The following is a 21,097-nucleotide window of genomic DNA, read 5'->3' as shown; positions in this document are numbered from 1 at the left end:
CAGTTCTAATAGCAATTGTCGCTGAAGAATTCACTTTTGCTCTTCAACTGATACGATTGAAAGTTCAGCTTGAGCCGAGAGCAGGTAATAGAAAAGAAGTTTCATTTGTCATCAAGTAGCCTTCATCCCTACAATTGGTACAATGTTTCGTAAAATCAGCGTGTGTGAGTAAAAAACAAATGGTAGCGTTTTAACGCTGTTAACTCGAACAGACGGGCGGAAGCATGAGTTTAGCCTGATGGGCTCACTGCTGGAATATGTAGTGATGATAATGGACTAAGGTTAAGCTCTGATATGATCTGTTTGCGCCGTAGATGGAATTTGACGAAGGCGGCGATGTGCAATGCCCTTTCATTTGTGCAGGGGCTGTTTCTATGCTAGGTTTGACCAAGGTCATCCTCACGTGAAATTTAAAGGCGCCAAAAACCAGACACACACAAACAAGACATGAAAACGGGACAGAGCGCCACTCACAACTTTAATTTATTTTGGCGAATTTAGGTTTTACAGAACATTATCATGGAGCAGTAAACGTGCCGACAGGTTGGCGCTAGGAGGACGCCATATTAGGCATCGTCTGAGTATTCAATTAAACATCGCTAGGCCTTACAACACACAGCCTGAAAAGCGCACGCGCTCCGAAATTTCGGCTAAAAAACAGGCTTTACGGGCGACTGTTTCGTACCATTCACCCCTGACGAGAAAGCAAGAGTTTCTAATCAAGCTTGCTACTATTCCCGTTCACAGAAAGTCTTCAGGAAAGTTTTGGCACCTGTGGCCCTTGCCGGTGTTTTTATCGCTATACACGTCATCATCAGGAAGATTCTGTACAAACATTTACCTTTCGTACTTGAGACATGAGAAATATCATGAAAGCGTAAAATATCTTCCGCTTCTTGGTTACTAAAAAATAAAATAAATTGTGAAGGATATTTTTTGATGCAGCACTGAATAAACACAAAGCAGTAAAACAAAAGTGCGCAGCGGCCATGCGGCACTACCATATTAAAAGAAAGGTAAAGAAAAGCACTGGTAAGGGAACATTCAGTAGCGCTGAAAGTGTCAGAGTATCGGGATAAGATGGATTAAAAGATTGCAGTAAGCATGCATTGGAGAAGAGAAAAAAAATATAATTAAATTATTAAAAAATGGGATGACGCTCAGTCACTATGGGGCTGGCTGCTTATTGTATTGCTCGAGGCTGTCGGTTAGAAAGCTTAATTCAATTCACCCTTCTGTCACCATTTGTTGCTTATAATTTCCGTGCTGTTTCTTTTTCCATTTTTTCCTGCTACAATTAGGACAGCCCGTAATGAGATGACGCATCCTGAAGACGCCGACGAAGAAAGCACGCTCCCCATATAGTTTCTCTCACCCCAGAATTGCACCGTCGTACCGCCATTGTATCAGGTCGTCACAGAGAACGCCAGTAATTTTACACGAAATAGATTCCAACATTCGTGTGCCACTGCCGAATGGTGATGTCACGTATGAGTGGCGAATAAACCCCGCCAGTTCAGATGGTTGTATACAGTTAAAAGAATGTTTGTGGCCTAGGGCAGTTTTCAACAGTGTAGTCGCGTTTTCCGCCGTTTAATAAATGAGGGAATCTGCGTCAGCCACCGGCTGGATCAGCGCTTCCATGTCTGCGAAAGGGTAATAGGGTTGCATACTGTTACGAAAATGCCGCCGTTCAGCTGAACACGCAGTAAAACCACGACGTGAGCCTTCGTGTTTATTTTGCCTCGTCTCCGCAGTTTTGCTTCGCTGTCGAGTGGTGCAGCGACCTCGTGAGGAGCAAAACCGCAAAACAAGACGGGACAGAGGCATGCGACGTGACACAGTGCGCCCTTTGTTGTGGCCTTTGTGTTGTCGCCTGCCTCTGTTCCGTCCTGTTTGCGGTTTTGCTCCTCATGACGTCCTACCATCTGGCCTACAGCCATGTCCTTCTAATTGCTGCAGCGAATACCTCCAAAAAGGAACTTTTTTAAAGCCGCAGCTCTTCAATTTTCATCTAAGTACGGTCGGAGTTTCACTACATCCTTTTTCGCGAAGGGTCTCCTGGACTGTAATGAAGCAGGCAGGCCTGGTTTGAAAAGTGACAATGTTCCGAGAAAAGCAATTGTTTGCGTCTTTGCTTTGACGAAGGCGAATCGTCCTTTCCGAAAGTTCGCCAAACCACACTAGGCACCCCCTCAACACTTGTTCACATGTTTAGAAGAGCGGTACAGGAGAGATCACACCGTCCATGCATGTCACGAAACGGGTTTGTTGTGACGTGTTGCAGAACAGGTAATTCTTTTCAGTTTATGTCGCTTGCGCTTCGGCAAAGCCGAAGCAGGTACTCAGTGGCTCAAAATATCACGTCTGCCTTTGATACCTTTCCATTATTCTTAAGATAGTAGGAAACTTTGTGCATCTAAGGTTAAATTCTTACTTCAGCTGAGGTGTTTTTTTATCGTGTGTGATATCTTAACACTTTTCATTAGAGAAAATGGAAGATTTTGTGGCTATTCTTTGTCTGCCTGAACACTTGGCTTGAAAAGCTTTTGCTCTGCTTTTGTTCACCTGACATTATTACAGAAATGTTATCGGTGACTGTGCTATGTTTATTTTCATGACCTATTGCCAGCAGATTTCTATACGTTAACGGGCTCGTTGCCCCTTGGCGAGAAATTCCAGCGCATTTGATTGGATGTGAAGAAAAGAAAAAGTCTTTATGCCTAAACTCTTCTAGCTCTGCTGTTTTTTTTCTTTTGTCATCATCATCATCAGCCTGAATACACCTACTGCAAGGCAAAGGCCTCAATCGTGTCTCTCCAATTAACTGTCTGCTTTGTCAGTGTGGCACCGTATCTACGCTAACTTCTAATTCTCATCCGCCCAAATAACTTTCTGCCACCCACTACTACTTTTGTCGTCCCTTGGAATCCTGTTCGTTACCCTTAAGGACTAGCAGTTGTCTTGTCTTTGCATTACATCTGCCAAAGCCATTGCTTCCTCTTGATTTCGACTAGGAAATTATTGAACCGCGCCTGTTTTCTTAGCCACTCTTCCCGCTTCCGGGCTCGTGACGGTACACCCATCCATGGTCTTTCCATAGCTCGCTGGGTGTTTTGTTACTTAGGCTTAACCCTTTTCGTTAGCCTCCACGTTATAGCCGCGTACGTGAGCACCGGTAACATACTGCAGTTGTATACTTTCTTTTGAGGGATATTGGTAAAGTGTCATTCAACCGCCGCGGTGGCTCAGTAGTTATGGTGCTCGGCTGCTGACCCGAAAGACGCGGGTTCGATTCCGGCCGCGGCGGTTGAATTTCTTTGGAGGTGAAATTCTAGAGGCCCGTGTACTGAGCAATGTCAGTGCACGTTAAAGAACCCCAGGTGGTCGAAATTTCCGGAGCCCTCTACTACGGCGTCTCTCATAGCCTTAGTTGCTTTGGGACGTTAAACCCCATAAACCAAACCAATCATGATCTCAGAGAACCTGCCACATGCGCCCTACCGGATCCCAATTCTTCTAGTTATTTCCCTCTCATGATCCTGTTCAGCAGCACTGCCATTCATGATCCTGACGTCTCCTTTCCTATGAATTAAGATAATGTTATGGTTCTTCCAAGCTTCTGGTACGCTCGAGGTCATAAGACATTCCATATGCACTGTGCCTAGTTTCTCTAGCCCAATCACCCCTTCGTCCTCCAAGAGATCTGCTGTTACCTGATCCTCACCACCTGCTTTGCCCCTTTGCATTGCTCGCAGGGCATTATTTCCTTTTTCGTTACTTACGTGATGTCCCATTGCAGTGCTCTACTCTATGTGAATGCGTTGAATGTTGTATAGATTTGTGTAGAGTCTTCCGGTGCTGTACTCTCTGTGATTACATTGTGTTCTGTATAGATATATGTAGAACTCCTCGGCTGTTTTAACTATCGTATCCATATTGCTAATGACATTGCCCACTTTGTTTCTTAGCGCATACGTCTGGTTTTTACCTATACCTTGTTTACTCCACTAATTTAAGGATACTTCTGGTCTTTAGAGCATGCTCGATTTTCTTCATAATAAACTTTCTCTTGTCGGCTACCTCGCACTCATTTACCAACTTCATTAGCTCTGCCAGTTCTAATTTGTCCGTAGGATCAGATGCTTTCATGCCTTGGTGTTTCTTAATCAGATCTTTCATCTCCTGAGATAGCTTGCTGGTATCCTATCGAACCATCCCAACGCCCACTACTGCGCACTCCGTACTGACAGCTGTAAAATCATTGTGCATTCTTCGAACATTACAACTTTTTTCCTAAATTAGAGCCGAATATCTGCTCTGCAGTGATAGCATAATTTCTCTAATTTGCCTCTTCGGCATCAGGGTGGTGGTGGTGGTGAAAAACTTTAATCAAAGAGCTTGAGGGTCAAAAAACCCTGCTGCATGGTCGGTATCCTTAGTCCGGGACACCGCACGACGAGGCCTCGTCTCGCGCCCGCTTGACCAGAGCCCTTTGGGACTCCAGTATGGAGCAGTTAAGGAGGGCAGTCTCCCATGCCTCTCGGGTGGGGGTGGGGGAAGGGGGAAGGTGAAGATTCTGAGTACATGCCCACACCATGTGAAAGATATCGCAGATCTCTCCACAGTGCGGGCAGCGCCCATCTGTGCTCGGATCGAATTGTTTTGCTATGGCAGGACAGAGAAGGGTTCCTGTCTACAGGCGCCGCAGAGTTCGCTCCTCCGCCTTACTCAGCCCCTTGGCAGGTGCCGTGTAGACACGGTGGCTGTCGCAATAATGAATTAGGATTTCGCGGAACCGCAGAAGCCGTTTATGACCTTGTGAGCCAGGAGAGCTAGGGTGAGGACCCCGGTGTGTGAGCGCTCGGGCGGCCGCATCAGCGGCCTCATTGCCTCGTAGACCCTGGTGGCCAGGAGCCCACATCACTTTTGTGCGAGTTGGATCGGCGAGAGCGCGGCATCAGGGCAAATTGTTTACTTTCCTCATTTTGATATTCTCATACGCATTTCTCTTGTAGCGAAAGACACATTCCGACAGACAAAGCGAGACCTCGGGTGGCCGCCGTAGCTACGCTGGCCTTGTTTCAACTGGTCGAAATGATCATGACGTAACAGTGCGCGAATTTCAAACGAGGCCAATTGTACTTTGGCTAGTAACCATGCAACCAATTAAAGGGATCGTATAGTGATGCTCCAAGTAAGTTGGAATGAGTTTAAATAATTGCTTTATTAACAAATTAGCCTAATTAACCTTTCTAGTCAGAGCAGATGAATAAATAAAACAGGGTAGGAAATTGGTCCAGTTGGGGAATCGAGCCAGGGTCTCTGGAGTGCGACACAGGCACGCTAACCACTCCGCCATGCCAGCTCGATGGTTTCGAGTAACAAAGGCGCGTCTAGTGAATACGGTGTCTTCGTTCCTTCGTTCACTTCTGTCTTCCTCCCTTCCCGTTACGGAGAAGTTCAGGTGTCCACCGAAGTATGTGAGACAGATACATTTTCTTTCCTCAAAAACCAATTTACCGACGAGGAAGGCGTAGAGCCGAACGGGCGGTGGCGTTCTGTGTACTCCCTGGCAGCGTTGCAAGACGCTGTCGCGTTCGACCCTCAGAGGCAAAGCTTAACATCTTAACCACACATCAGTGACACAAGCAGCAACACCGCGCTTAAGGTTTCAGCCTCACCACACTTTCGGACAACAAAGTGCCCCCTGAATTTTTTTCGCTACTAGAAGGCGGTCTTCGCGTGTGCTTATACAGCGGCTCAGCGTTTTCGTGTAAATAATTTGAAGACTATCGCTGCTCTTTTTTCCATCAACCTCGTGGTGGTCCACTCTCGTTAAAGCTTCTTTCGATCTATTTCTTCTGCTTGATCACGCATCATTTGAAGCCTTATCGCTGCGCACCCTGAATGAAGCGACCAGCTTATATTTGGCTCTTGTGGGGTTATTAACGCTGGGCGTTATTTAAAATATGGCTCATTGTAGTTATGATCTCGAAATCACAACATCTGCAACAAACTCGTGACCATCCGATACCGAAGGCGCCACAGAGCTTGACGTAAGAAATTGGCCCAGCAGGCGAAGAAAGGGTCAAAAGTCGGCGGTTAAGCGCTCAACGCCAGAAGGCAGGCTGACTGTGCCGAACTGCGCAGAACTTCGAACGGAGTTCTTCATCGGAGTTGCGTGTGGCAACAAAATATGCGCTGCATAATAAATGAAGCTTTCAAGCAGAAAACTGGGTGATTAATTTCTATCCCTCAAGGTGGCGAACTTTTCTTTCAATTCAGAGTCGTTGTTCCCAGGGTGTCTTTAGCTGATTGCGAAAAGCAGTTCATTACTTTGAAGCAGGCGCGCCTAGCCCGTGTGCGTAGTAGTTTCGTTTTTGCAGCTTTTTTTTTTATTCTCACCTTGCCTTTACCATAAATAAGAAGACCTGGTTTCAGCCTAAAGTGCTAGCGTGGAGCCAGTTCCGCGTGCGGGTACTTTTTTTCCCCACTTTCCACCTCACCTCATGCACTAATTTTTTGCAAGAGGCTGAGAGAGCCTAGCCACCAAAATGCATAAAAAATTTTTATTGGATAAATATCATTGTCACTTTTGCAGAAATAAAAACTTGTGTCCAAGTAGGTTGAGTATGAACAGGTGCCAAATGAACATTGGTGCCGCTCCTCTTGATCGGTTCAAGGACAGAACTCGCCATCGATGTTCCATTGGTGCTCCACTTCTTGCTAGGGGTGCTCGTGCCACAGGTGCCAGTCCTGTTTTCGCCGTGATGAGAAGCGTCTGCCACACTTGTCACAGATGATAACAGCACGCCCACTTTCACCTGCTGAAAAAGGCAAAATAAGGAATTTAAGAACCCTAATTCCCTAAAATAAAAGTTTTTGGAACTGCTTTTTGAATTGTTCCTCGGCCTTAAAAAACTAAAAACAAGAGGACCAAAGGACCTCTCTGCCGGTACTCTGGGCGAGTATATTGTGAAATGTAGGTTTTCGAAATGAGCAAAGGCATATATGTGTCTTTTTTTTAGGTTGTTCAGAGTTAGGACTTCAAAATTTTAATCCTACTTATGCATGTATGATGTTTATGAGTGCAGAACTTCTCCGGGGCGGAACGCAGTTTTTGCCTCGGGATTAATTCTGTTTTGTGGCGATACCCAGAAAGTCGTAGCAGACAGGTGGTCTTCCCTCGTGGACAAACCTTGCTGGCAGAAAGAGTGCGGTACGCGAGTAGCGTACTATACAAAGAGAGGATTTCTTGAGTCGACTTCCGCCGTTCTTAATAAAATATTTTGGTGGAACACATGGGCATTTCGAGAGAGATATGATATTGTAGGTGACTGGTACAGTATTAAGATGAAATAAAAGTCAACACATCGGATCGCGTTCAGGTTGCTGCACCACACATGAAGGCTGGATTCCGGAAGTGCAAGGTTTATTATTTGCTTTCATTGCGTGGTAATATTGTCACGTTGTAGTGACGGCAGTCCAGCGGTCAGGAAGACACCAGAAAGACTTGTAAACGAAGCTCTTTATTTGGGCTGACTTGCGCCCTCAAAAGAACTGAATCACTCGGCGGCGGCGTAAGCAACAGGCGTGCTCGGCGGTCGTCGAACTACCAATGTCCGCTGCTCGCGGCATCGCTCAATTTAAAGCCGGCAAGGAAACTTCCAGATAGCAGGACAAGATCATCTACAGTAATCTGGAAAAACCTAGATGCAGCCTTTCATGGCTGCGATCAATCGAGATTAGACTGGTCGCTTCTCGCGTCACGAACAAAAATGATAACAGCCCTTTCCTGCAGCCTTGAGCATGAACGAACAAACACTACGATGATACGTGGCAATATAGGGAGAATCGCTGGCTGTTTCACATGTAATAACGTGGTGACAACAGCTGTTAAGGCTTCAGAAGCTTTTACAAGCAGATGCATTGTTGAGATATTGCGGTGCGTGCCATCTTCACAAGAGACAATGTAACATGATGCCAAGATTCCGCAGTGGGTGGGCGAAAAGCAGAAGCAAGAAGGCGCTTTTAAGGGGAGAAGGAAGTTCAAGGAAACATGGTAGTGTTTCGCAATCAATTGCGGTAGTTGCTCCCAGGGAGTTTGCTTGAAGGTGAGAATAAAGTCCAATAGAACACAGTAGTGTTTCGCAATCAATTACGGGCATGGCTTCAGTAGTTGCTCCCGGAGGGTTTGCTTGACAGTGAGAATAAAGTCCAATAGAACAGAGTAGTGTTTCGCAATCAATTACGGGCATGGTTTCCATCCATTTGCTCCCAGGGAGGGTGGCTGGTGGGGGGGGGGGGGGGGGAGGGTGTTGAGAAGGCACAAGCCTTTTCTCCCTCCTTTTTAAGTAACACGCTTGTCGGAGCCCCGATGAGTTCGAGAAGTGATCCGGCCATCGTTTCGCGTGTTGCAACTGATAATTATGTGTAGAGTAATTGACGGCTTGTAATGGAGTTAGGATAACACGGCACGAGAAGTTTTTCGCCTACACAACGTAGAGTGAAAGATCCGTTTACGTGCATTTCACTAGACTGAAGCCGAGCATCAGGCTAGGCAAAAACTGTTCCCATTCGTAGTCGATGGCTACCCGTTTGTGGCACTGGGAATCAAGCCTGGCACCTCCCGTGCACGACGTTTACGCTCAAACTACGCGGTCGAATCTGCGGCGTTCGGGACAGCAGACCACAGCAGCACAAAAATACCCTCAGATCTTAATTACAGTTGCGCGATACCCAAGTAAAAAGTTTATTTGCGGAAAACTAATTTAAAATGTTTTTAAAGCTTCACCAGCAGATACAAATCTGCCTGCCGTTAACACGAAAATTTTTGCAAGATAATTACAAATTCAGGCTGCTCGATTAAAAAGAAGGTTTTTTTCTAATAACAACAAAGAAAAATAATTTCAAGAACACGAGCTCTGCGCACACCTCAGGCATGCGTTTCATGCTGAATAACTATGCGAGACGGTGCTCCAACGTTGAAATTTTAACTCGTAGGGAGACCGGTGCTCGTTTCCAGCATGTTCTACCTTCACGCACGGAGTATTGAACGGAAAATCGGGCAACACCGACACATGAAGCAACAATCGGCACGAAAAATTGGCAGTGGCTGCGGTTCGCAACTTAATATGACCAAGCATTCGTAAAACGATACGGATAAGATATCTCAATTTCCGATGCACTTTCCGGACCCGGTGTATGGTCCGCACTGCTGAATTTTGGTTAAAAAATTATGTACAGCTGTGCTTACCAGCGAAGAACCCGAATCTGCGAAAGTTGTTATACCTTTGCTTCTGCCATGTAGTTTGCATTCTGCTGTGGAACCACAATTCAGTTGCGCAATCCGCTTTTCTCACAATTACCCCACAAGCCAATCATTTCACACCTTGTCTCTCGTACAGTTCGCATTTTCCCTCTGCTTCATATCTCCTAAAATGTAGTGCATTATTTATTTTCTGCTACCAGAAATGGCTGAAGGTACGGCATGTTATTTGAAATACTGAATAATTACTGATAAATTATTCAGTAAAAACATTGATCTTGCTGCTGACGCTGTAGATGCTACAATGCAATGCACTACTACATAACTACACCAAGAGATTTAGCAGCTTAAACAGTAACAAAAAAAACAAAATCAAGGCATGCAGCAAGCTCATCAATATATATCAGCAAGCACAGCGCGAGTATCTCTCCAAATTGCAAGAATAAGCGTTGTGTGAAGTTTGCGTCGTGTTTAGCCACAGAAGAATAACTGTGTACAGTTCGCATCGATAGCCTACATATCACGAAATTTGAACTTTTAAACACGTATAACCGGCGATTTGCACACCGTAAATCACGCACTATGCCTGTCTGTTAACTATAGGAACGGCCCACATCAAAACAAGAAACCTTTATCTCGCAAAGGGTTGATCCTTTTTTAAGCAGGCCATACCTCAAGCGCTCCCTTGTAGGTTGTGGGATTGTGTCTGAAAGTGCCACCTTACTCTGCGCTTCTATCGCTTATCTTCAGTTGGATAATCAGCCAGCCGGTGTTCACTTACATGTGTCCATGATACACCAAAGAACAACAAGGGGATGTTTCGGCGCTGCTGCTGTAAATCATATGTACTATTTTTTTTTGCGCGCTAGAATTCCTGAAATAAGACCCGGCGAAGTTATAGGTCGCAAAAGCAATGGCAGATATTAAAGCCCGAACCACTCCACAGATATTCCCTTCAAATGTTCAGCGAACTTTTCATGACTATATACTGTGAACAATTACTATGTAATCCTAATTCTGATCACGTCCGAAGACTTATTTTAAAGTTCACTTTCGGGATCGAAACAAATACTTAAAGGGAGCGTCACTGTGGTTCCGAAAAAGCGTTAGCAAAACTCAAGGAGTCCATCAATCACTTAATGTATTCCTCTCCTGAAATAAACGTCCGAGAATAAATCATTGTAAAGCTTGGCAGAACGTTTACAAATGCAGTGCTTGAAGAACTGTCTGAATGAAAATAGAAATGCAAGTTTAAATTCATATGTGAAAACTTTCAATGTGTTGAAACCCATCGCCGGGTGCACAATCATGTAGACACAGCGCTTGCATAAATTATCCTTTCACTCCTCAAAAAGCTTTCCCTCAAGAGTCGGAAGTTTTGAGCCGTCTATGAGCTGTTTACCACAATGCCCCCTCGGAGAGGCGCAATAATTTCATTTTCTTTTCGAAAACTTTTTGAAAGGAGAAATGGCTCATGAAAGCGGGAAATAGAAAAAATAAATGTGCACTTGCCTCCCTCGTCTGAAGCAGCTGCAGAAATTTCAGCATGGGAATTCACCAAATAATGCCGGGGCCCTAGGAAACTAAGGTAGTGTTGTTTCTTTGAGGACTCGAGCACGAAACTGTCGACGATGCCACAGGCGTCGTCGATGTTTTCAGGATTCAAGTCGTTGATCTGTTCAGGATCGTAACCGAGTGTCTCACGCAAAGCGATGCAAACTCTCTGCTCGGTGGTGATCCCCTGGTAGTGGACTGCCAGGAATGGCCGCTTCGGCCACAAGACCACGAAAACAGCACTCTGCTCAAGAGGCAGGCCTCCCGGAACTTCGATAAAGAAGCAGGCAGTGAGAGCTTTTCCGTGCATTCTCCAACCGAGTGGTGCTTTGCGTTCACCGACCCCCAACGCAGCCGCCATTCTCCCCAGCAGCCCGAGACACTCGTCCCAAACCGGCGAAGTCATAAGGAGATGAAGTTTCAGCACCTCCAGGCGTTGAAACGGCAACACCCAGCAGCGCAGCCAACCTACGCGCCGGAGGCAACATTCATAGCCTTCAGCAGCTTGCACAGCGTTGCAGATGGTACAAACAACATTGTGCGGCGGCGTTTCTTGCAGCCGGGGCAGCCACGATACATGTTCATTATCCAGGCGTGCGAGTAGAACAGGACTGTAGCTGACGAGCAGAAAGTCGAGATTTAGAAGCTGTGTAGCCGCCATCTTAGAAGCCATTTCAGGAGCTGTCTTGAGGTTTTCACGGGTCAATGGTTCCCTGCCTTCACCGACTGGTGGAAACGCACACCCCTTGTCAACGTAATAACGGCCGCAAGCTGTTCACTGGCGCCGTTCTTTTCGGTTCTGGCCGGCAGGATTCGAGTCTTCAGTACGTGCAGAGCTTGCAAACTGTGTGCCTGAAACTTGCGACTACACTTGCGGGGTATCTAATACTGGCATGCTCTAATGCTGCGCTGCAGACCCTTCGAAGGGAAGCCTCAAACACACACAAAAATAAACGAACGTAGACGCCCTCTTGCCTTTAACAGCTTATCACTTTTTGAAATGCACGAAGCTACTGATAATAATACGATGCACGTTTTGATCACTACTTTAGCTGCATTTGCGCATCTGCACCGCCTGGCGCGAAATAATCTTGTCGAGCGCTCTTGCCCTAGCTTTGGGAGATAAAGCGATAACGGGCGGAACAGGCAATCTATTCTGTTGTTGTGCATGCAAGTGCATCAACACCACGCATGTCTGGCAAGTTCTTCGCCGGCAGCGTGATAAGCATGCGCGCTATCCCGTGAGGGGTTAGATAAAGGCTCAGTGACTAACCCACGGGTCCGCGGAGAGACCAGCGCGGGACCGCTGAACGTGTGCTTCGTGGTTCGGGCGGCATGGGCCAGCCGCCGGCGAGACTTTGATCGTTTCCATTCTGCGGGAGCGGCGTCCTTCGCGGCTCCTTTACGTCAGTCTACTGGCAGGGTTGCAGCAGTACCTGGCGTGAGTGGCTGCAAAACCGGCGGCTGTGTCACTCGTGTAGCGTTGAGAGTCGAATGCTGCCGCACAGTTTGTTGGAGTGGCTTGTGTCCCTACGTTGCGAAGTGCGGATGCTACTGTGTTGTTCCCCTAGTTTGAGCGTTAACTTCGCTTGGACCGCGGAGTGAGCACATGTGTTTTCGTGTTTATATTTGTGTGTGTATATTTGTGCCAATCAGCCCCTAAGAAAAATTTGGAGGACGCTTTAGCTTCACCTTCAAGAGTGAAACGCAACAGCTTCTTGTAACGCTGCCAGGAACTTCACGGAATGCCATCGCCTGCTCGGCGCGACGCCTTGCCAATTGGACAAATCACAGCAGGCCGCAAGCTTCGTGGTGAGCGCGCCTTGGATGAGCGCCGCGTTGTTCGCCGCTCACCCATAGAGAAAGATATTGGTAAAGAGCGGACACTCGGCGAAATCTGGCCCCAGGAAATGACGCGCAATCCTCCTCCTCCATTAGATAAACTTCCAACTCCAGGATGGCGCCACCAGTCTCTAAACGCGCGCGCGCGCGCGGGCGGGTAGCCGGCGCGGCGGCTCAGACCCATCCGAGTGGCAGACAACGGAGCGTCGTGGGGGCTGTTTTGTGCGCGTGAAAGCGTGCGGCGTATTTGTTCGTGCGGGCAGACCGCAATTTTTTTCGTCTCTCTTGCCCTTCGACGCAGAACTCCTCCTGTTTATGACGGCGGCAAGGTGAGAAATGTTTTTTTGTGGAAGTACGCTGTATTGCATGCAATTTAGGCGGCCGCGCCGGCCGCCGTTGCCTGTCTGCTGTTCGTGAAGCGGCGCGCTCGCTCTGTGGCCAGCCGGCTGTTGTTCACGGCATTCTTGCAGTTTGTGACAACGTCAAGGAAGGAATGTTTTGTTTTTGCAAAAGTACGCTACATTTCAAGCACTTTATGCAAAATTACGCTGCATTTCGAGCACTCTAGCTTAGTACGCCGGCGCAGTTGTGAAGGGCGCGCGCACGCTGTGTCATGCTACGCCGTGGCGGGAGCGGCGGGAGGAATGATGCTGCATGATGCAGCCTCGCCGGTCGGTGCGTAGAAACAAAAAAAAAAAACCTGCCCACGGCCTGTGGCCCGACGCGCTGTGCCTATCGGTTAGTTTTGCTTGGTTTCGCGCTTTCTCGGGACGTCACGTTTTTGTATGGCCCCCGACAATATGTAACTTCTTATGGGTGACATTTGTCGGTGTAAGGTTAAAATGTACTTTTTTGAAAGTGGGCGAACGGCGAAGACGACCGTTCCCGCGCAGCAAGTACGGGACCGTAGTTTTCAAGACTGGTGGAAAAAAAAGTTGACGCACGAAAAGCTCAAAAACCTTACTCTTGTAGTACGTATGTATGTATGTAGTACGTGAAAAAGAGTCCGTTATCTACGCTCGTGGAAACGCACATTTCGCCCGTGCATTGACAACACAGGGATGCGCTTTTGAAAACCGGCAAAAAAAGGCAACGCGTCGGGCTTTCTAAACTCTAAAGAGCTTGAAAACCAAGAACTGTTGCGTCGATAGTTTAATTTTCTATGCTTCTTAAAACATACGTTGCACCCGTGTATTTCTCAGTGCCCCTAACACATTGTGTACTTCTGGTTCGTAGTCCGTGTTGTGGCCGTCTTTGTACGAAATATTCTCGAACAAACCGCGTACTCTGCTGTCCACCTAGGTTTTAGAAGGTAGACAATAACGTCGGGGAATGTAGAAATGCTTGCAAAAAGCTGATTGGTATCTGCCGTGTAGTACGGTATGTGTATTGTACTTTGCGCAACGACGTTCAGCACGCGAGTTTCGCAAAAACATGTTTACTCCGCTCGTAATTTCGTTCCCTCGCCGCTTTCGCACCTTTTCATTGTTTACAGAGTTACAATATAAGGTGACTGAGAATGACCATACTTGCGAATTTTTCAGGTGATGCCACCCGTCGGCAACACCTGCTGTGTGCCGTGGTGCCGCAACAGGATCACCTTGAGCAGGAGGCCAGGAACCATCTTCCGCATCCCACGGCTTTGTTCATGTTGCACAAAATAAATGTTCTCATTTCACTCAAAACCTGGTGTCTTTTGTGGAGTGCTAATATTTGGCAAAGGCTGTGAAGCAGCTGCGTTCATGACTGGTCAAAAGCACTCGAAATCTATTTAATTATACGCTGCCAACGGCGCAGCGGGGCGCGGCGTATGCTAACATTCAAACCGCGCGCCCCTGAAACCGGAACCGGAAGTCGTCCCAGGTAGCGAGGCGCAGCGCATGCAGCCATTCAAACTGCGCGCGTTGAAACCGAAACCGGATGTTATGAGACTCCGCCCGCTTGGTGCGCTGCAGTCAAATGGGCCGCTGGGCCCTATGGGAGTGTCCGCTCTTTACCAATATCTTTCTCTATGGCTCACCGCGTGATTCCTGCGTCCCCGAACGGCCCCACTGCGCCCAAACGAGACGAGCGGGAGGCGCTGCCATCGCGCGCTATCTGTTGGGGCAGTGCCGTACTTGCGAGGAGGAGGAGGAAGGAGTGGTTTTAGCGAAGAGCAAAAGTAGCGGAAACATACATTTCTACTCGCTTTTCTGCGACGTGTGTGATTTCCATGCCCATTAATACTAATATACATGACAGTCGATGTCTCTAAAGCACCCGTATAAGACAACACCGTATTCATTAGACGAGCCTTTGTTGATTCGAAACCATCGAGCTGGCGTGCTCGTCTGGCACTCCGGAGGCCGTTGTTCGTTTCTTCAAATCGACCAATTTCCTACTCGGTGTGATTTATTAATGCTTCTGAGATTTTTTGCTCACGGCCATTGAAGCCGACGACGACACCTGCTTTTCTGGGACATGGGGCCCTTAACGCTTTCGCGTTAAAACGCTGTTTTAGGCTACTTGCGGTGAATCGCTTGGATGATACCCTAACTTTTGCCGCCGCCGGTGTCATATTTCACTCTAACATGGACCATAGCCAAATCCTTGTCCCACTTTCAGTACGGAAGTTTGTGATAAAACCTTTAGGCCTTCCGGGCCACTACGGTTACGCATTAATATGGACCGACTCCCCTGCTTCTGACCGCAGACTGACCTTCGCTACTCCACGCTACCAACCTTCCCCTTTTCCTGAACGTTGTTCACCGTCAATGGCAAGTTGGCGGGTGTGGTCTGTGGTGTTGCGCTCGTAAGGTCAACGTATTGCTAATTCCTATGCTCGCCAGTGTGGTAGAGAACCGGCTTGTAGTGATAACTGGGGGAAATTACGTTTTGTCGTTTGAGGACGCTGATGCCACAGAGTCGGTGATCCTTTTAGCGTTCGAGAATGGTCTCAATCACAAAATATTAATCTGTAGGGATAGCATGGTCATATTTCGTGGAGCCATATACTCCAATTTGTTTTTGTTATGTAAATGAATTGACGGCTGGCAACGTCTTCACCACTTAATTCATGGTGCTCCCACGCTCTACGCATTACATCATCCAGGGTGTTGACTTTTTGCAACAGTGCGGCGGAACTTCATTAACGGCTCTGTCGACTTTCATTGATGTCTCGCTGCTTCATCCCAATGCGTTTCCTGTTCTCGGAGACCCAGTTCCAGTGCTCTCTCTTATCTGCATTACAAATGTTTCCTGAAGCGCAGTTTGTGATGCAATCAAACGCTTGGTGGAGCAGAATACTTACCTGTGTCAAGAAGGGAAACCTGGTGCATCAGCAGAGTCTGAAGTACGGAGTAGTGCAGTATTCGGACGAGGTAGTCGTGATGCGTCGTGGCATGAACGTGTCTACTTCGAGGAAGGTGTACCACTATCTGTCGCGGCGCTGCGTAGCCGCGCGATTGAACAGAAGGCTCTCCGTAGAGGAATGCATTAAGATCAGGTTATGAATAACGATTCGCTATATTACTACGAGCTGGCAAAATAACGTTGTGCAAAAATATGACAGGGCAACGGTGTGGATCCCGCAATAAAGAGCAGGTAACAGAAGTGTGCCTTGTGTACGGTCGAGGATTGCTTTTTAGTAACTTTGAGGAGATTGAAAGACGGGTAGAAGTCCCGAAAAGGTTAACTGTAAGTCACCCAGAGAGGTCTTTCTTCTGCAATCGACACATTTTTGGTATAGAATGGCGATAATTAAGACGCGTTCACTACTTACTAAGTAGAATATATTTCAAACTCAAATGACCAAGAGAAAAAAACCATGCATTTGCGCCATATTTTAACCAGTTTCAGATTTGCTTTTTAGATTTTGCAACATTTTTCATATCTCATCAGAAAGGGTGTAGCGGAAAAAGGGGTCAAGGAGAGGGTTGGATGGAGTATTTGGCAAACGGCTTCAGGTCACACAAACTAAGTCTTCAGCAATGCTTGTCAACAGCGACGGAGCCACTCAAATCGATTTTTTTAGTGTACACCTAGCTTGGCACATGCTGCAAGAATCTTTCGGGAAAAAATTTTTTCGGCACATGCGTACTGTAAGCTAACGCTTACTCAACCTGCTGCGAGCATTCGTTTCTTTTTGTTGATTTTCTTGGACATCAACGACGATTTTTTAATTACAGAATATCTCCTTGTGATGCCTTTTTCTTTTAATATCTGCACTTGTATTCATGTATATGTATCTCCCCCCGCTGTTTCAGGTTCCAATTGTATTTTATTGGAGTGTCTGCGTGATAGTATTTAATTTTATGAACCAATGACTAGCCTACGGCTACGGCTCCAGAGAGTGTTGGACACACCTTTTTGTACTCTGAAATGGAAATAAAGAATTTGAATTTGAAGGTCTTTAACCAGTACCACCTTTGTCTGTCAAAATTGCGACACCTCCTCTTGGCACGCACTCAAGAGGTTCGAGTGGTCTGTTGTGATTTTCTACCCTATATTTAAGGATTTATGCTCAAAGTAAAGAAGTATTCAAAAAGCGGCCAAGCGTGGAGTCAGGAAAAAGTTGGTTCTTTATTGTTATTTCATTTATTTAGGCTAATTCCAAGAGGGAGGTCCTTGAAAGAACGGAAACTGGCATCTCTTCGACTGATAGGAGGGTTTACGCACACGCATTTGTTATGAACGCACCACCCTTTTTTGGAACCAAATGGACGGCAGAAGTGACGACATCCTGAGGGAGTACATTTATAAGCCTCGGTAATGACGATAATGGTGGCAACAAGCAGAATTACAGGTGCCTTGACGATCATCTTCTCTGGAACGATGGCAAAGCAGCACTGGTAGAGGAGAGAAAAGTTGTAGAATTAACATCTCGAAGCCCTCACATGGCTGTATAAAAAAAAAGTTACTCGAATCACATCATACCATTTCTCAAAATCTGCAGGCCATATTGACATATGTAAGGCTTGCATTTTCGAAAGTTTAACCCTTCGAAATGAACTTTACATACTTTTGTACACGGCAAACACACTGCTTTTTCTTAGTGTCAAAACCAAGCGTTTCTAACTTGGTTTCAGATTAAGTGAACTGCCGCTGAGAGAGATGAAAATTTTTGTGTCATAACTTTTGCCCATGCACGGTACATCCAGATTAGGTGATCTAGGCAATAAAGTCGTTCCTGATGGAGAGTCAGAATCCCATCGACGGCGCTCACGAAAAGGTGCCCATGACATACGTTTAAAGCCATTTAATGTGCGCTACAGCAGGCTTTGTGTTTCTGTCCCGGTGGTTTTTATTCCCATTTTGTTTTCGTTATGAAGTATCGGACCGACGCTTCAGAGACTGACAGTAATGATTCGATGCTTCAGAATATTTGTTCATGCTTGAAAGAGAGGGCGTAGCCGGCTTTATCACTTTGTTGTGAAGTGTGATCTGCGACAATGCATCTCGAACGATCAGAGCCGCACGCGCTGATAGTACGTTGTTCAAGGTTGTTGTGGTTAACTTTCGCACCGTGATTCGAAAATTCTACGCCAGATTTATACTGAGAGCTGCCAACAGCGGCGATGATTCTGTGCTTCGGCGACAGCCGAGCATGTTTGTAGCTGCAGCTGGCACCGAGTAACCCAGTTGTGTGGGCGCAAGTCATGCGAATAAGGAATTCGTTTCAGAACCACTTCAATCAGCTTTTTAACTGCCCACGGCTTTATCAAAACACCGCGATAATCTTAGGGGTGTAATATACGGATATCTGGTTACAATCGAAGGGACAATGTCTCTGTGAAAATACATCTTCGATATGCTGTGTCTGGTCTGATTATGCCACTCCTGGTGAGTCACAGCTTCAACTGATAGTGCCGAGTGACCTAGGAGGTTTCTGGTGCAAAGTCTAGCCGTTATTTCCGTGAGGAATTTCTTTAACGAGCAAATAAGTTGTGTTGAAAAATGTTCACTATTTGTGAAACAATTCATTGCGAATGGTCAGCATACACCTTCGTCGGAACTTTTAATCGCCACTGACCGCTTAATGCTCCATGTTTGTAAACTGACGCAATTACGTGTTGGCACAAACGTGAATTCTTTACTATCCTTGTGGACCGCCCTGAGAAGGAACCAAACGTATGCCAAAGGAAGCCACTAATGACCTGGCATAATACTTCAAATACTTAATGAGAGAAATTATTTGTACGCTTGTTGGTTAATAGCGTTGTAAAACGCTGTAGCGCAACGGAAGATGAAAACCTAAAAGATGCGCAGTAACAAGCGCTGGTTACTCCGATCATGTTCAAGTGTCTGTTGCGGAAAAGCTGCTCAAGAAACTCACGCCGCCTAAACAATGTCATACGCCCCAGCTTCCTTGTGAACGGAAGCACTGTATTGTATTTCTCTATCTGCACATCATTTCCCACAATCTGAAGAAAAATGGTCAATGCGCGAATACAACAGTCGTGTTCTCAGCCCCAAAGAAACTTGCTACGTTACGTCAAATTAGGAAAAACTAGGAACAGAAAAGTTCCTGGATTCACAACAAAACCACAGAATATGTACGTCACGTGGGGAAAAGTTGCATTTATCAAGTTCCGTTGTCATCTGGGAAAAAAATATCGGCCAGACATAAGGATTCTTAATCCAGCGCCTCATTGAACATGCTCGCAACGTCAGAAACGGACGAGGAGGATCACTAGTCGATCACGCTCTCTCTTACAAGTGAAAGGTGTGGAAACCTCTTTTTGTAAAATGCGTTGTTTTTAGGAAAGAGCAGGGGAAGAATAACGCGTGAGATCATCGAAGATGAAAAGATAAATAGTTCAGGCCGCTTGTTTGTAAGCACATCTTCATTTTCCACTGCAATAAAAACTCGCTTTTGTAAGTAATCGACACTGTTCGCAGAAATGGTTACACATATCTTTTTTCTGGCACTTAAATAAGCAGCTGGTGAAGAATAAAAGTTGTTGAAATAGCGACCACGGTGTTCGCTTCTGCTCTTTGCGCTTTCGTCTTCTGCTGCGCTGCCGTGCTTTTCAAAACAAAAATACGTCATGTTTGTTTGCGCCAATATTGTTTTCTCCTTAATTTTCAGCTCACGGACGATCTTGCAGACAAAGCAGCCTGTTTAGCGGATGACTAAAGTTCCTGTGCAGGAACGTTTTTGGGTGCAGGGTCTGAGTGATAGGCTCGCCGTGGTCGTCGTGTTGCGCCTAGCGAGCGTACGCGTGAAAGCTGGGTTATCGGTTGCTTTGATTGTCCGAGGTTCAGCCAAGCCGTTCTGGCGAGGGAATGTGCATGACCTAAAGCGTTAGCCCCTTAACATTGGCAGAAAACAATACTGAGGTATGAAACTCTAAAACAAAGAACAGTTTCCCGCTGAAAACCTGCAAAATAAAAAAATATAACAGCGGTTTTTCGCGTTCCAGAAACAAACTTAACGAAAACATCCTAAATAATGATGACCAGCGCTTTTCAATACTGAAAGAATTCAGAGGAAATCCTACTTAGTGCTGCTCCTACAGGTAAACGCCGTCCTTGTCGATTGGCGTCGCCGGTACTCAGAGAGTAGCGGCAGGGCCAGCGGTTGTGATGTCGTTGGCACGGTAGAATAACGCTCAGCCCTGGACAATGTCTAAACTGCCTCTGGAACCTACGCTCCAGTATGGTGCAGTCAGGAGTACAACGTGACGGTTCCGATTGAGAACTGTGTGGACCGTGCTCAACGCTTCTTTCAACACACGTCCAGGACACAGTCTTGATCGTCGCAATTTATATGCCACTAGAAATTGCTCCCTCCTCATTTGGGTACGTCAAGGCTCTCCTTTTCATAGGTACTGCGTGTTCTTCTTGAGCCACCTGGCTAGTTTTATGTCATTTTTCTTATTGGTCGTTTTTTTTCCTCCTCGCTTTCAACTTTGGCAGTAGGTCGTGGCAAATTTTGAAGTGACAGCTAGACGAAGGCAAGGATCGCTCGTTCAGGACTAATTGCGTCGGCGTGCGCACGTTCTCGGGCGCCGGAGACATAACGACATGAGGCGGTGTGTTCTACGGATGCCCGCCTATTGTCTTGTCGGGCGCATTGTTTATGCCCGTCTCTTGTAGCTCTACGTCTTTGCGGATTGAGCTCAAGAAGTTGTTATTGACGAATTGTTACGTAAACTGAAGTTTTTCGTTTATGCAATAAACACTTGTCTCTTCAAGTTTACAGCTTTTATGCCGTTGTTTTAAAACAGCCAATTACGGATGCACTTACATTTCGCGGTCTATCTCTGAAAGTTCGATGCTCGCTGTGAATTACGCTGTACTCAACGGTGCAGCAAACAAGCATAATATAAATGAGGTTGTATGCCACAGTATAACTTTTAGACAGACTGTCACTTGAGCGCAGCCACAAGTTACCAGCGCCACTTTTAATGTTTGAATTTTGACTTCCATTGCCTTCTGTTAACACCA

The 21,097-nt window shown here is 46.4% G+C and overlaps 1 long non-coding RNA gene across 1 annotated transcript in view; it reads left to right on the top strand.

Moving 5' to 3' along the window:
- Positions 1 to 10,852: 10,852 nt before the first annotated feature.
- The window catches only part of LOC149328783 (uncharacterized), a 63,559-nt gene continuing 53,314 nt past the window's right edge, over positions 10,853 to 21,097 (top strand). The window contains exon 1 of the long non-coding RNA XR_016285774.1: positions 10,853 to 12,266. This is a non-coding gene — a long non-coding RNA (uncharacterized LOC149328783). The remainder of the gene's footprint in view (positions 12,267 to 21,097) is intronic.

This window comes from Amblyomma mixtum, chromosome 9, assembly GCF_055824585.1.
Source record: "Amblyomma mixtum isolate Tamu chromosome 9, ASM5582458v1, whole genome shotgun sequence".
NCBI lineage: Eukaryota > Metazoa > Arthropoda > Arachnida > Ixodida > Ixodidae > Amblyomma > Amblyomma mixtum.
Note: the sequence above shows the minus strand (reverse complement) of the source record. Positions and strands in the feature narration are given on the sequence as shown.